Source organism: Mandrillus leucophaeus, unplaced genomic scaffold, assembly GCF_000951045.1.
Source record: "Mandrillus leucophaeus isolate KB7577 unplaced genomic scaffold, Mleu.le_1.0 Scaffold1146, whole genome shotgun sequence".
Lineage (NCBI taxonomy): Eukaryota > Metazoa > Chordata > Mammalia > Primates > Cercopithecidae > Mandrillus > Mandrillus leucophaeus.
The window spans coordinates 462,935-478,455 of NW_012099721.1; the positions used below are offsets into that span (position 1 = coordinate 462,935).

The following is a 15,521-nucleotide window of genomic DNA, read 5'->3' on the forward strand; positions in this document are numbered from 1 at the left end:
TGGGATAAATTTAGAGTTGTGCAAGCATCACCACAATCCAATTTCAGAACGTTCCTATCAACCCAGTAAGATCCCCCATGTGCCCATTAGCAATCAATCCACCTTTTATGTCTCCTCCGCAGGTTTACAGCCTGGGTTAGCCAGGGATGTCTGGATAGCCTAGGTCTTCTCTGGTCTCTTCCTATACCTGCTCAGAAGGCAGCCGAGGTGTGTGGACAACTTTGGGGTCAAGACCCTTTGGGGTTGTCTCATTTCCAGCATATCCCTACTAAATTTCTAGCTTGTCTGCCATTCTGATGCTTTCCCCAACCAGGACTGCAACCTCTGGTTAATGAATCACTGGCCTTCCCTATTCACTTGCCCTAAGATCACCATGTCACCTGACAACATGGCTGGGAGTACGTTTCTCACCCTCTGCCAAACCTGGAGTGAGTTTCTTCCAGCGATGAAACTTCAGGTCTGTTCAATCTGCCTCATGCTGCCAGTACCTTTGTACTGACTGAGCTGGGGTGGGGAGGGAAGCAGTCCTGGGTGAGAAGCCATAGACTACCACTATTTTTGCAGAAATAGAGCCGTTTTTCATGAAAAAAAAAATGCTTCTCAGTTTGTTGTTTGCCTTTGGTCAATTTCTAGATTTCTGAAATGACTGTTGTTGACAGTGTCACCTAGTTTTATCATTTTTCCAAGGAAGATGACTTGCTGACTTGCTTATTCTACCCTATTGGAAGTCTGGAAGTCTGGGTTTGATGAAAAGCAGCTCTCCTTTGTTCAGCTTGTCAGTGTTCCAGCAGCGTTGATCCTTGGACTTCAGGGGACATTTTCCTATAAGTGATGACACCTTCAGAGGAAAAGCCAGGACCCAATGCCACCTTGCCAGAACCGTCAGTCAGGAAGTAGCCAGACATCTCTCAGCATACACAGTCGGACTTGGTTCTTCAGGGGCAACTTCATGGGCAAGATAAGCCCAACTGGACAAGAGAAGCAGCAAAGAAAAATATGTATTAATTATCCATAGGATAAATAAAATCTCCTCCTGTGGATTAAAAGCTGAGACCTAAGCCCTTCCTCAGCCCAAGAAAATCTAAAGTTGAAGACCTTCAGACAAATGACAGCCTCACATAGGAATGTGTACAATTAGACTTCTGAGACAAATCTGTGGGGCTGAAAGCAACTACTGTTTTGAGACTGACATTTTATTCTAAGGAATGTAGCAGATATAGACTGGGTGCAGTGGCTCAAGCCTATAATCCCAGCACTTTGGGAGGTCGAGGTGGGTGGATCACCTGTGGTCAGAAGTTCGAGACCAGCCTGGACAACCTGGTGAAACTGTCTCTGCTAAATTAGCTGGGCATGGTGGCAGGCACCTGTAATCCCAGCTACTCGGGAGGCTAAGGCAGGAGAATCACTTGAACCCAGGAAGCAGAGGTTGCAATGAGTCGAGATCCTGCCATTGCACTCCAGGCTGGGTGATAGAAGGAGACTGTCTCAAAAAAAAAAGGAATGTAGTAAATTTAGTATTTAGTGCTCCTCTTAAACCCAGAGAGAAAATTCATTTTACTAAAATAGCAAGAAGGCAATATAGCAGAATAGCTTGATATGCAGCATCTGGAGCCAAATTCTCGCGGATCGAATTCTTTCCCCACCAACCCTTACCCCTTTTACATGCTGTATGACCTTGGGCAATTTTCACAAGCACCTTTTGCCTCACCTGCCCTACTTGTACAATGCAGAAGAGGATTACAATACCTGTCTCAGAAAATTGGTACATGTGAAAGGCCTTATAATCATGCCTGTTCCATATTATGAGCTCAGTAGATGTCAGTTTTTATTAATATTTTTAAACATGATTGTTTTGGGGTTCCCTATTGGCCAGGAGATTTTCTTACTAGCACTATGGTGGAGCTAGGGAGTGAAAGCAGCAGATTGAGAGTCGTGTTTCTTCCAGATGTAGAATTGTGCCCTATGAAATAATCACAGATCTACTCAGAATGATCCAGTGGCCACTATGCTTCTCAAATACATGTCTGGGAGCTCCTTAGGCCCATCTTACCTCTACCTCCTGAGCTATCGTGCCCCCACTGTGCTGGACCACAGGCCTAGTGACAAAGCACCACTCTACCCCAGCTGGGCATCCAAGAATCAGAGGGCCCTTGACCTGGATTCTCCTAGTGCTTCCCTTCAGCTCTTGTAGCCAGGTCCTTGTAAGCCCGTACTGCCCAGGCCAGCCTACTAGCTTAACCTGACTCCAGGCAATGGCCAACATTCCCTAAAGTGACACTTTGGAGCCCCATAAACTTGCCAAGACTGCTTGGATCTGCCTTTCTGATCATCTGAACCAACCAACCACCAGTTTGATAAAGACAAACTCAGTGAATACCATATTCTAGGTATAGGTCAAAATTACAATTATTCCAGAATTCGACTTCAGTTCTTGCAAGGGCTGCAGAAGGCTCCACAGAGAATTTTAAATGATTCTTAGTATCTTAAAAAGATAGAAAGATGGGCCAACCCCATTTGGAGAACCCAGTATACTTTCCCACTGTCTTGCTATCTAACACAAACTCAGATATACACCATATAGGGCTAAATGATAAAATCAAGGTTAAGACAAACAAATCAAAAGAAAAGAAAAGAAAGCACTAAGAACGCGTTGTTTAAAGTGCTAGTGAACACAGATTATCTAAGTTCAAGTAGCCATGTGAGCTTGAATAAGCTAATTAACCTCACTGTGCCTGCTCCTTCATCTGGAAAATAGGGATAATGATAGTAGTTGCCTCATGGGGTTATTTTAAGAAATAAAGGGCATAATGTGTGTAGCACACTTAGAACAATGCCTCACACTTTATATCGATGCTTATAAAAGTTGGCTAGTTTTCTACTCATTCTTATTATACTATTTGCTAGTCAGATGAATCTACACATCCTAACTGCTGGTCCATGGAACTCAAAAAGACCACAAAAACTTAGCACTAAATGGATTTTTAAGATATGAACTCACATTATTCTTAATACAGTAAATTATATAGTAAGTCACTGTTTTCAATGCCATTTGTGTTTTCAGTGAAAAATAGAGGAAAGAAGTGTATAAATATTTTGCTCCATTTGTTTAAAATGTTAATAAGAATTTAGTCTGTGCTTTCATACTTTTAATGGTCAGTGGAGGAGAAATTTCATATTTTACTGATATACACTAAGCCAGCATTGGGAAATGCTGCTAGGGGAATAAACACTAGGAAAGAGCCTATTACACTCTTTTATTCCCATATAAATTTACAGGTTATTAGATTAGTGACTGTCCCAGGACACATTCAGTATCAATAATAGCATTAAAATAATTAGAAAAAAGTTATTTAAAACCACGTTACATATATTTGTAGCACATATAACAAAGGTATTTTATTCACAATGTCTTAAAACCTCTTAGGTATCAATTAGAAACTGATCAACAATTCAGTTTATAAATAACAAAACAAAGTGAATAGACAATTTATAAAAGAAATACAAATGGTTATATAGTATAAAAAGATGCTTAATCTCACCAACAACAAACAAAATGTAAACTAGTGTATATTCTTCTAACACATTGGGATAATTGTTGACACCCAGGATTAGTAACAGTTGGTGGCAATGTGAACTGATGCAGTCAATAGCAAGAATGCTACAAGACCTGTCTTCCTCTCAGGTTCAAAGCTACCTGAAAGGATCTGCCTCAAAGTTCCATCTGGTCCGTGGGCTCATACTCAGATGGGTGCAGGGCTCATATCCACTGGGTCGTGGGCTCATATCCCCATCCAGTCCATGGACTGATATCCTCTGGGTCAGATCCCCATCCCTAAACCAACCACTGTGGTTGCAGAATGCAGTCCCCTGACTGGTTTATGCTGAGTCAGAGTTGGAGCTGCACCCAAAGAAGAAAAACATTGGGGAGTCTTCAGCATTTAAAGCCACAGAATTGGATCAAATCATCCAGGGAGAGAATTTAGAGAACAGAAGAGCCCTAGAACCAAGTCCTGAAAAACTCTAATGTGGCTACAGATTCTGGGTGTATCTTTCCACACTTTCTCTGTTATATTTATGTACATATGTTTTGTTTTGTTAATATACAAGAGATTTGCTCGTATGTATCCATAACATGTTTGTTTGTTTCACTTACCAATATATCCTGGAGAAATTTCCTTGTCTGGTATTTCCAAGTTTGGAGCCTCCCTGGTTCATTTCTCAGAAGAATTAACTCTTGACTGAAGCCAGGAAGGAAGCAGAGATGGTTAGCTCTTTCAACACAGCTGCTTTATACCCTCACCTTCCTGGGTAACTGGTACCATCATTTCTTAAGAACTTGATAGGGTTTTCTCTCTTTGTGTTTTATCATTCATTACCTTTTTCAGGATTTGTTTTCATATTTTGATCTCTTTGGAGCTATATCTGTGCTGTTGTTTCAGTGAGATTTGAGCAGGGTAGGTGTGTAAATCATACAATCATGTGTTTAAGTATACATACATATATATATAAAAATCACACCTGCCAGGCGCGGTGGCTCAAGCCTGTAATCCCAGCACTTTGGGAGGCTGAGACGGGCGGATCACAAGGTCAGGAGATCGAGACCATCCTGGCTAACACGGTGAAACCCCGTCTCTACTAAAAAATACAAAAAACTAGCCGGGCGAGGTGGCGGGCGCCTGTGGTCCCAGCTACTCCGGAGGCTGAGGCAGGAGAATGGCGTAAACCCGGGAGGCGGAGCTTGCAGTGAGCTGAGATCCGGCCACTGCACTCCAGCCTGGGCTACAGAGCCAGACTCAGTCTCAAAAATAAAAAATAAAAAATAAAAAAAAATAAATTTCACAGTTGTTCTAAAGGAAGCACTTGATGGTCATGCCCCCAGTGGAGAGCAGCCAGCCCTAGTCTCTGAAGCTGGGTGTCACATGAGGAAGGCCAAATCTGAAGAACACCATACTAAAAATCCATAGATCATGAATGTGGTCATTGATCACAGATCTCAAGTTCCAGAATGCTTTGGAAGGATATTTCAGGGATACAAACTCAAAATATTTTCAGGAGCTGGGCAAGTAAAGTAACTGAGTGGATGCAGCTGCATGTAAAGCAATGAGGAGTGGTGATGATTGTGTTAAACTGGGTGTTCCCCAGGTCTAAATGGGGCAGCCTCTACTCAGTTCCAGCTAACTGTTACCACGAAGGATCATGGTCCCAGAATTGCCAGGTTTTCTTATTTCCCAAGAGAAGACATAATCTCAAATTGTTATGCAAAACTGCCCAATTGTTAGTGTTGCCAATTAGTTCAAATTAGTTGTGGGAGTTCAACAAAGGACACTTGCCCTGAGACAGTTGAGCTAAATAAGACTCTCAAGTTGCTTGTGGTGGTTCCTGCCTTAGATTTTACAAGAAGTTAATTGAAGATAAGTAAAGTTCTATTGCTACAAAATAAGTAGTAAAATGAGGAACCTCATTAACCCATAGGGCACAATTAGGGGTGAGAATAAAAATAAGCGTTCCCTAAAGTTTCACTAAATTCATGGAAGGCATAACCAAAATTAGAGTTGCTGAGGGTATTCAGAGATGTAAGACACATCCCTAAGTGCTCAAGAAGGTCACGCAGGCTATTGACAACACAGTCTTTCACGGCCCCATCAGAACAAATCTTGATGAGGAATGGACAAGAGGGTGACAGTGTCACCAGTCAACTCAGATCCAGGATCTCACTGGGAGTGGGAAGGTAAGGGGTGGGGTGTGGTGGGTGAGGGGAGTCAGGAAAAAGAAAGTGGGTTCTGTTTCCTTGGCCTCTCAAAGCTTCAGTTTCCTCATTTATACAGCAACGGGGCTGGGCCTGAAAGGCTCTCTTAAGTCCCTTCCACTCTGCAGCTTGCACTCAAGCATGGTCTGGTTTCGTTTCTGTTCCCCTGCTATGACACAGTGCTGTTTTCTGACCAGCAGGAGCAAGCAACACCTCTTGGACTTGATGAAAGCTGTCGCCACAGGTTTCAACCAGTCAACACTCTGAAAGAGCATCTTGGGGAAAATTGAAAAAAAAAGGTGTCAGACATTCATCTTCATAACTAGGAAGTGAAGGCTCGCAAAGTAGAAAGACAAGACTAAAGGGAAAAAACCATCGTTGTGTGGGTTTTTTCTTCCACTCAGCATCTCTTCCCTTATTAAAATGAGAGGGATAACTTAAGAAAAAAACTTGTGCTCTGGAGTATTAAGTTGCACTCACGTATTCATTCATTCAACAAATATTTCTTGAATGCCTACACACTCCAGCCCCTGTTCTAGGCTTCGGGGGCACTATAGTGGAAAGACTGGCAGGATGACTTTCTCCCAGGACAAGACAGACATCAAATAGCTAAGCAGAAAGATCAAATTAAGATTATAAATATTTTTTTCAGGCTGGACGCGGTGGCTCACGCCTATAATCCCAGCACTTTGGGAGGCCGAGGCAGGGTGGATCACCTGAGGTCAGGAGTTCAAGACCACCCTGGCCAATAAGGTGAAAACCCGTCTCTACTAAAAAAAAACCCCAAAAATTAGCTGGGCATGGTGGTGGGCTCCTGTAATCTTAGCTACTCAGGAGGCTGAGGCAGGAGAATCTCTTTAACACAGGAGGCGGAGGTTGCAGTGAGCCAAAATCATGACATTGCACTCTAGGCTGGGCAACCAAAGAAAGACTCCATCTAAAAAATAAAATAAAATGAAAAGATTTGTATAAAATAAGCTATGAAGGAAAGTCACAGGGTGCTGTGATAAGGAATAACTTGAGGAGGTATGCAGATAGCCTCCCTGAAAACGATATTTAAGCTGGAAAGTGGAGAAGGAGCAGGTCATAGAACTGTTCAGGGAAGGGTTGGAAAAAGGAAGTGCAAAGTCTTGAGTCACAAAGAGCTTGGCAAGTTCTAGAAAGGGTCAGAAGGCCAGTTGGCCAGAGCCTGCTGACAAGGGAGCAAGTGGACTGGCCTGAGATGGCTGAAGAGGCAGCCAGGACTCCCATAGCCATCATAAGGAGTTTGGATTGTATTCCATGGGCAATAAAATTCCAAGAGCTGCTGAAAAGTGTTTAAGAGGGGGACAGCCAGGTGCAGTGGCTACATGTATAATCCTAGCACCTTGGGAGACCTAGGCAGAAGGTTCACTGGAGGCCAGCCTGGGCAACCTAGTAAGACCTCTTCTCTACAAAAGATTTAAAAATTAGCCAGGTTCGGTGGTGCATGCCTGTAGTCCCAAATACTCAGAAAGCTGCAGTGGGAGGATCATTTGAGCCCAAGAAGCCGAGGCTTCAGTGAACTAAGATCACGCTGCTGTACTTCAACCTGAGCAGCAGAGCAAAACCTTGTCTCAGAAAAAAAAAAAAAAAAAAAAAAAAGGTTTTGTTTTTAAAAAGGAACTCCTGGCTTCTTAATGGTGTCATCAGGATTTCAACCCAGACAATCTGGCTCTGTGCTATGTCCCCTGCATACCTCCTCAAGTTATTCTTTATCACAGACAGTATCAGATTTTTCCAAAGATCCCCTGGCTTCTATGTGGAGATTAGATTGCAAGGAGGCAGGAAGCCTCCTTCCTGAGTAGGAAGCAGACACAGTTGTCCAGGCCAGAGATGATGGATATGGAGAGAAGCGAATGGGCTCAGGAGCCATCTGACGGACCACGTTGATGGATTGGATGTACATGGTACAGGAAGAGCAGGAATCAAGGATGACCCTTAGATTTTTCACCTGAGACACAGACATTTGTGGGTAACATTTACTGAGATGAGGAAGGCTGGAGAAGAAGTGGGTCCAAAAAAGAAAAAATGGTTACTCCAGGAAGTAAATGACTGGGCTTGGGACCCACTGCCCTAGAGGAAGCTCCCACACACAATGTCCCATGTCACAGTGCTGGCCATGTCACTGCTCTGCCCAAAACATATCTATCACTTTTCAATACCATTGAGACAAAATACCGAGCATGGAGTTTAAAGTGCTTTGTGGTTTGGGCCCATCTCGAGTCCCCAGCCTCCTCTCCTTCTACTTCCTACACACAATCTAACCTCTTTCTATTGTTATCATTATTCTTATGTCATTCCACATTATTTGCATTTCCTTGAATATGCCTTCCTCTCCTTACACCTTTTAGCCTTTCAACACATTGTCCTACCCTAGAACGTCCTTCCCTTTTCATCCATTTGCTGAATTCAATTCAACTCAACTCAAAGCAGATACTCCTTCTTAGAAGCCTTCCCGGATTCCTCCAGGCCGAGTTGGGTGTGTTTTCTAACAGAGGTAGCACAGTGCTAATTTGCAGCACAGGGTCAGATTGTCTGGGTTCAAATCCTGACTACATGACTAAGCCTCCAGGAGTTCCTCAAGGTCAGAGACAACAGCTGAATCAACTTTGTACCACCCGAAAGGGCCCGGGACTGTGCTTGGCACATAGTAGGTACTTGGAGTTGAGAATGAATGAATGTTGCTTGGTGAAGATTCTGTACAGAGGCATGAAAGATTTTCTTCACTGTTCATGCTAGGCTGAGAATCCTCAAACCAAGTTCTCAAATCCTCCCCTAAACTGAAAGTATCCTCTCTGGAGATACACATCAGACATTGCTGAATATCTCAAATGAGAAGCAATTATACTCATTTCCCTCCAGTGCTTTCCCTTTTTTAGAAGAATCTCCCTCCTATGAGCCTGGCATCTACCTTGTCTTGCCTTCCTGGATGCCTCATCCATGCACAAGCTGAGCTTCTTGAGGTGTTAATAGCTGGGCCGGCCAGTTCCGTGGGTCCTTCAGCTCTGTCTCCATTACCCAGTAACAATGGCATCAGCCTGAGATTTCAGAGCTATAATGACTTCTAACCCATATATATGTTCTCAAGGTTTCTTCCTTATTCAATCATCTAAAAGGTCTCCCATCAGTCTAGAGATTCATGCCGCATACTGGGAGGCAGAGGGGAAAGAAAAATTTGCAGTCCAAAGACTTGAGTTCAAACTAGCTTGCAGATCTTGAGCGATCACTCTGAATCAAATCTCCAAAATGGGCATAAGAAAGGTTCCTGCCCTGCAGGGGTGTTCTATGTATGGGAAGGTATGTTACAACGACTTTGAAAACTAAATATTTTCATGTCAAAGACAAAATTTGGCATCCTGAGAAGGTATTTAGTGATGCTCCCATTCATTCTCTCAATATTATATGAAGTGCTTTAAATATCATTGTCTAGTTGATTAAAATCAATTGCCTGGCATGGCATGTGTGTGCTCTGTGCCACGGCACAATAGTAGAGAAGAGCAGGGCTGGATTCAAATTCAGGTCTCTGGGTCTAAGTCCACCTGTTTTTCCATTCTGCTGGACAGCTGGTTTCCAGGTCAGCAGGAAGGAAGCCTTCCGGCTCAGGAGGGCAGGCCATAGTGTATGGTGGATTCCTCTGCATATTCTTCTATTCTTGGTCTCCAAAACCCTAGTTTCTCCCCCTTTTCTTCAGGGCTTCAGTGCTCCTCAAGACCATAAATCCATCTGTTAAGGTGGAGAAGGCCTTTTCTTCTTTCTGAAGTCTTTGGCCCCTGGGCCAAGGCAAGCCAGTATTCATTGCTTCATAACTGTTATTTATACCTCTACCTGGGATTCTCATCCATGCACCACCCATTCAAAATTCCCTGATTATAGACCAGCCAGTAGTGGTGGTTCACACCTGTAATCCCAGCACTTCGGAAGGCCAAGGCAGGAAGACCACTTCAGGTCAGGAGTTTGAGATAAGCCTAGGCAGCATAGCAAGACCCTGTCTCTACAAAAATAAAAATAAAAATTAGCCAAGCATGGTGGTGTGTGCCTGTAGTCCCAGCTACTCAGGAAACTGAAGCGGGATGATCACCTGAGCCCAGGGGTTTGAGGTTCCAGTAAACTATGATCACATCACTGGACTCTAGCCTGGGCAACAGGGTGAGACCCCATTTCTAAAAAACAACCAACAATAGCAACATTTTCTGAGTACCTATTATGTGCCAGGTGCTGTCTCAGGTACTTTGGTCATACCAGAGTTGAACCAGGTACAGGTACAGTCCCTACCCTTGAGAATACCAGCTGGTCTGTGGTGTAGTCAGGATTTGAAGCCAGGCAGGTTGTGAGTTTTACACCAAAAGGGTTCTTCGAGTTCACTGAGTCCAATCCTCTCGTTTTATAGATGAAAATGCTGCTTCAGTATTCTAAATATTTACAGTATTCTAAGGACTTTGAAACTATGAGGTAGGTACAAAGGAAGAAACAGAGGCAAAGAACTTTTAAGTAACTTGCCTAGGATTGCATAGCCAGGCATAAATGTCAGGGCTGAGATTCAAACCTTGATGGCCCAGCTTCTGAGTCCACACTGTTGACCACTAACCTGTCTGTCTTACTAAATGGGGAATAGGACGTGGGCCCACTGGGAGCTGCCAGGCCTCTGGTCCACTGCAAGGCACCAGCCCTTCTCCCACATACCTGTCAGGATACCCTCTTCACCACCCAGCATGCCAGACAAGGCCTGGTCTTGAGGCAGAGAGCAGAAATGGGGTCAGTGGCAGCCCAGCCAACAAACGAGAGAGGAGTTTGTTCTCTGCTGTTTTCTCCCAGCCTTCAGTCAGCCTGGGAGAGTGATTTCACGGCATCTCCCAAGTCACACAGAAAAGCCCTTGGAGACACAATGGGGGTCAAGCAAATAGCCCCCATCCTCCAGCTGAGCCCTCTCCACTCCTCTCTCACCAAGTCCTGTAGCCTCTTTTGGCCTTTGCCTGACTTTGAGGAAACAAATCATCAATCTCCAATTAGGACTGACATTTGAGTGGAGAAACTTCAACAGATGGGTTGAGACAGATCTGCGGATTAGATCCAGGGCCCTCATGAAATGTCAAGTCAAAAGTCCCCTCTGGGGTCTCTCAGGCGAAGCACTCCAGCTGGCCCTGAACAAGGCAGGCCTGTGGAATGTGGACAGAGGCCTCAAGCCTGCCAGCTCTGAGCCTGGGTTGCACACACACCACTCCTTGCCTTTCAGCACATTTTTGCAGCTACTTCCTGCTGTCAGAGAAGAACAGACAGGCTCGTTTCCTTTGTGCTGATGTTTCTAGGTCCCAACCATGTCAGCATCAGCTTATTTCATATCCCTGCAATACAAGGAACCTGGTCTGAAAAGCCTTCTAACTCTGCTACTGCTTTCAGGGACCCACAGCCAGTTTAAAACCATCATTCATCCCAGATTTATTAAGCAGACGATATGTGCCAGGCATTGTGCTCAGTACCAGAGATCAAGTGGTAAATAAGGCAAATACGGTCCCCTGCTTTACAGAATTGATGGTCCAATGGGGACAGAGGCAATCACAACAAAGACTAATGATTATAGGGCTAGGAAGCCTAGCCTAGTCCGGGGAGGGAGCAGGAAAGACTTTCTGGAGGAAATCTGAGATTTAAAACATGAATGGAGTTTAAACAAGCAGACTTTAGAGGAAGGAGAACTGGGCGAAAGAGGATTTGAGGCAGAGAGAGGAACACATGCAGAGGTCTTGGTTTGTGAAGAAATCCTCAGCTTTTAAATAGGGAATTCTGTGAAAAATGTGAGGGATAGGATGGCAATGGAATGTGGAGAAAGGAGGCTGGTGGGACAAGGATGGGCAAGGTCACCAAGGGCTTGTAAACCAAGTTAGAAGTTGTGCTTATGAGGACAGCAGAAGCCAGTGTTGGGTTTTATGTAAGCAAAAGTGTGTCTGACTCAGCATTCCATGGCCATGATTCAAGTATAAAAATCAACTGGCCTGGCCGGGTGCAGTGGCTCATGCCTGTAGTCCCAGCACTTTGGGAGGCCAAGGTGGGCAGATCATCTGAGCTCAGAAGTTTGAGACCACCCTGGGCGACATGATGAAACCCTGTCTCTACTAAAATACAAAAAAATTAGCCAGATGTGGTAGCGCGTACCTGTAGTCCCAGTTACTAGGGATGCTGAAGCATGAGAATCGCTTGAGCCCTGGAGGCAGAGGTTGCAGTGAGCCAAGATCGCACCACTGCACTCCAGCTTGGGCTACAGAGTAGGACTCCGTCTCAGAAGAAAAAAGAAAAAAAAAAAAAAAAGAGCTGGCCCTTGAGATTGCCGTCACCTCCTCAGATAGGCCTCCTCTGAGCACTCTAGCTTGCCTGGGGAGGAGCGACAGAGCTTCGATGTAAATGGATGCTGGAAATTGTGATTGTCCTGGCTGTGACTGGTAAGTTAGGGGATCCAGCTGGGTTATGTTTTAAAGGCTTCAACAGGGCTCCGTCGATCACACGTCTTGCAAAAAACCAAGCCTTCCATTTCATAGTCAACCAACAGAAGCTCCATCTGGCCCACTTGCTATAGTGAACATTAGAGGGAACCAAAGCCAGGCCTTTGAGGAAGAAGTGTGAGGAGGGGAGGTGGATGTTTCCCATAAAAGAGTAAACATGAACTTTCACTTTCTCTTGGCCTCCAGGCAGGTGTCAACCAAAACACTAAAACATTGAAACAGCATTACTTCCCGCAAACAACTCACCCTGATAGAGTCTCATTCCTCAAAAAGAATGGTTTTAAAAGAATGGTGTGAACCCCACAAGGTTCAGCAGTAACAGTGAGGGAAACAGGACAGGGGAAGGCCAGTGAGCTCATCTTGTGTGGGGAGGGGCCTGTAGGAAGTCCAGGCCTTGCCCTCAGTGACAGCAGGACTCCAACACTCATTCTGGAAGCCAAAATAAAGAAGGGGTGCTGACACGGGTTTGGCTGGGAGAAAGCTGCTTACCTCACAAAGAAGGAAACTAAAACTACCACAAATGTGAACTGTGGCTCATGTGAGTGGATCCAGGGGGAGCGGGATTTCCTCTTGCTGTTCAGGAACAAGGGTTTCATGAGGCAGGCCTCTGGGCCAGACAGAGCCCTCTGTTTCTGTCTGCATGCGGCTTCATCCTCAGAGGGGCTTCAGGAAGAAATGAGGCTTGAGTGTTCAAAAGTTTCCATTAGTCTTTACCTTTGAAAGGCCATTTTGAAAAGACTGATGAAAACTTGACATGTGTAAATATTAACCATGTCTTGAATGATACACACAGGAATGATGAGCACATCTCAAGCAAGAAACAAGCAGTTATTTTACAAACCATGTATACAGTAAAAATCCTTCCATGGAAGCATATCTCCCCATCTCTGAATACCACAACTCAAGTATCTAGGTTTAAGGTTTACCCAGGCACTGGGCTTTGAGAAGACAGCGTTTAGTTTTATTTTTGTTTATTTTCTAAAGACAGGGTCTCACTGTTGCTCAGGCTGGAGTGCAGTGACACAATAATCAGTTCAACACAGCATCAAATTCCTGGGCTCAAGCAATCCTCCTACCTCAACCTCCTGAGTAGCTGGGACTAGAGGCACACACCACCACACCTGGCTAATTGTTTAGTAGAGTCAGGGTCTTGCTATGTTTTCCATGCTGCTCTTGAACTCCTGGGCTCAAGTGATCCTCCTGCCTCAGTTTCTCAAAGTGTTAGGATTACAGGTGTGAGCCACTGTGCCCAGTTAGGAGAAGAGTATTGATTGATGCATGTGAAACTAGCATGCACTAGCATGGACCAGCCTTGACTAAGTCTGGCTCCTAAAAATGAGTTCATAAACCAAGAGTCTCTTTTGGTAAACAATGAAAATGATAAATGGGCTGAGAAATTGACCATTAAGTAGGAAAGCTACAGTAATTGAATTCTTTTTTCATTTGGAGAAACGGGTTGAAGAAGAAAAGCCCGCAGATGCTGACGGGACTTTGGGGAGGAGATGACTTGTTAAGTGTCATTAAATATATAAAAAGTTATGTGAAAAATGGTGAGCAAGATCTTTTAAAATCCGCAGAGGAAAAACGAGAAAATGTATTTAACTAGCCACTCGGTCACCTAACCTAGTGGCCCCCAACCTTTTTGGCACCAGGGATTGGTGCCAAATTTGTGGTGACAATTTTTCCACAGGGGTGGCAGGAGGGGATGATTTTGGGAGGAAACTGTTCCACCGAAGATCATCAGGCATGAGTTAGATTCTCATAAGGAGTGCACAGCCTAGATCCCTTGCATATGCATTGCACAGTAGAGTTCGCACTCCTGTGATCTGCTGATCTGACAGGAGGCAGAGCTCAGGCGGTAATGCTCACTGGCACTGCTCACCGCCTCCTGTGCATCCTGGTTACAAACAGGCCATGGATCAGTACCAGCCCACAGCCCAGTGGTGGGGGCCCCTTTGCACACTCCCTTCCTTCAACTACTATCCTCTGTTTCAAAAGCTATTTGAAGAATTGTGAAGCTTGCTTGTGCTTCAAAACTATGTAAAACTCATTCTAGGACTTTCTCTGTAGTTGTCATTTTTCAAAATGGCTGCCATGCAGCGATTGGCCACTGCTTAACAGAATTAAGGTCACTGGTAAAATACACAAGTTCATATGAGTGGACACATTATCTTAGCTATCACATCTGTCCTTGATAGTCCCCTAGCCACCATGGCTAAGGTCACCATCACCCTGTAAAAATGCTGATAACCAGGCATCAAAGATTTTGAGAATTTTCTAGGCTTCTCTCACATCACATTTGATTTGAGCCCCCTCTCTCTCTAGCTCTGTTTCCAAAAATGCCATTCTGTTCCCCCAAACCTAGAGTTTCCCCACAGTCTCTGGGTGGATTACTCAGTTGTCCTGAGATGCAGGTTTTGTTTTTTGTTTCAGCCCTAGTTCATTTGCTGTCTCATCTTCAATTTCATATTTTATAGCCTATGGGCAAATCCTACCCAGTGTTACTGATCAGCTCCAACACCACAACTCAGCTCCCTAAAGAAGGCTCCTCTTCTCTGGGAGGAGAAAATCAGCTTTTTGGCCATGTGTTGTGTTGTTTTATGGCCCCAAATACATGAATCAAATAAAAGTTGGTACCCATAGTTTTTAATATTGGTGTGGTTTTCATGCAGTAGCTTTACTTTAAGGGGCATCTATCTTAGACTGCCAAATGCTAACAAAATATGAGGAAGTCCTAGCCAACATCTCCCAAATGCCACTCTTTGCAACAAGTCATGTCAGCATATTACAAAAACCAGGATTTCATGGTCAAGAAAGTGGCACAAATGCTATGTTTAAGTTTATCATACCTAAAACAGTGCCTGGTACATAACAGGTATACAGTAAGTATTGTTGATTGAATGCATGAACTAAATACAAATCTGCAGGACTTCTCAGAAACTTTACTGTTTTGGTGTGCACTATAAATCTCTAAGAGAGTAATTATTTTCTCAAAATCTGCCCAAGGGATCCCACTCTTATTTTTCAGTGAACGCCAGGTATTATCTCATGGAACACTGTTATGCAGAGGAACTTAGTGTGAGAAATGCTGATCTAGTTCCTTCACCTCCCAAGTCATATATTCACTATACTCTAGCCAGTTATATCTTTTGACCCAAAGCTACTTAAAATTATTACTTTTTTAAGATGGAGTCCTGCTCTGTCACCCAGGCTGGAGTATAGTGGCACGATCATCGCTTACTGCAACCTTCACCTCCCAGGTTCAA

At 44.2% G+C, this 15,521-nt stretch overlaps 1 long non-coding RNA gene across 1 annotated transcript in view; it reads right to left on the reverse strand.

The window, feature by feature from the left end:
* LOC105552081 overlaps positions 1–15,521 on the reverse strand; it is a 107,233-nt gene continuing 91,712 nt past the window's right edge. Inside the window, exon 7 of the long non-coding RNA XR_001007942.1 lies at positions 1–968. This is a non-coding gene — a long non-coding RNA (uncharacterized LOC105552081). The remainder of the gene's footprint in view (positions 969–15,521) is intronic.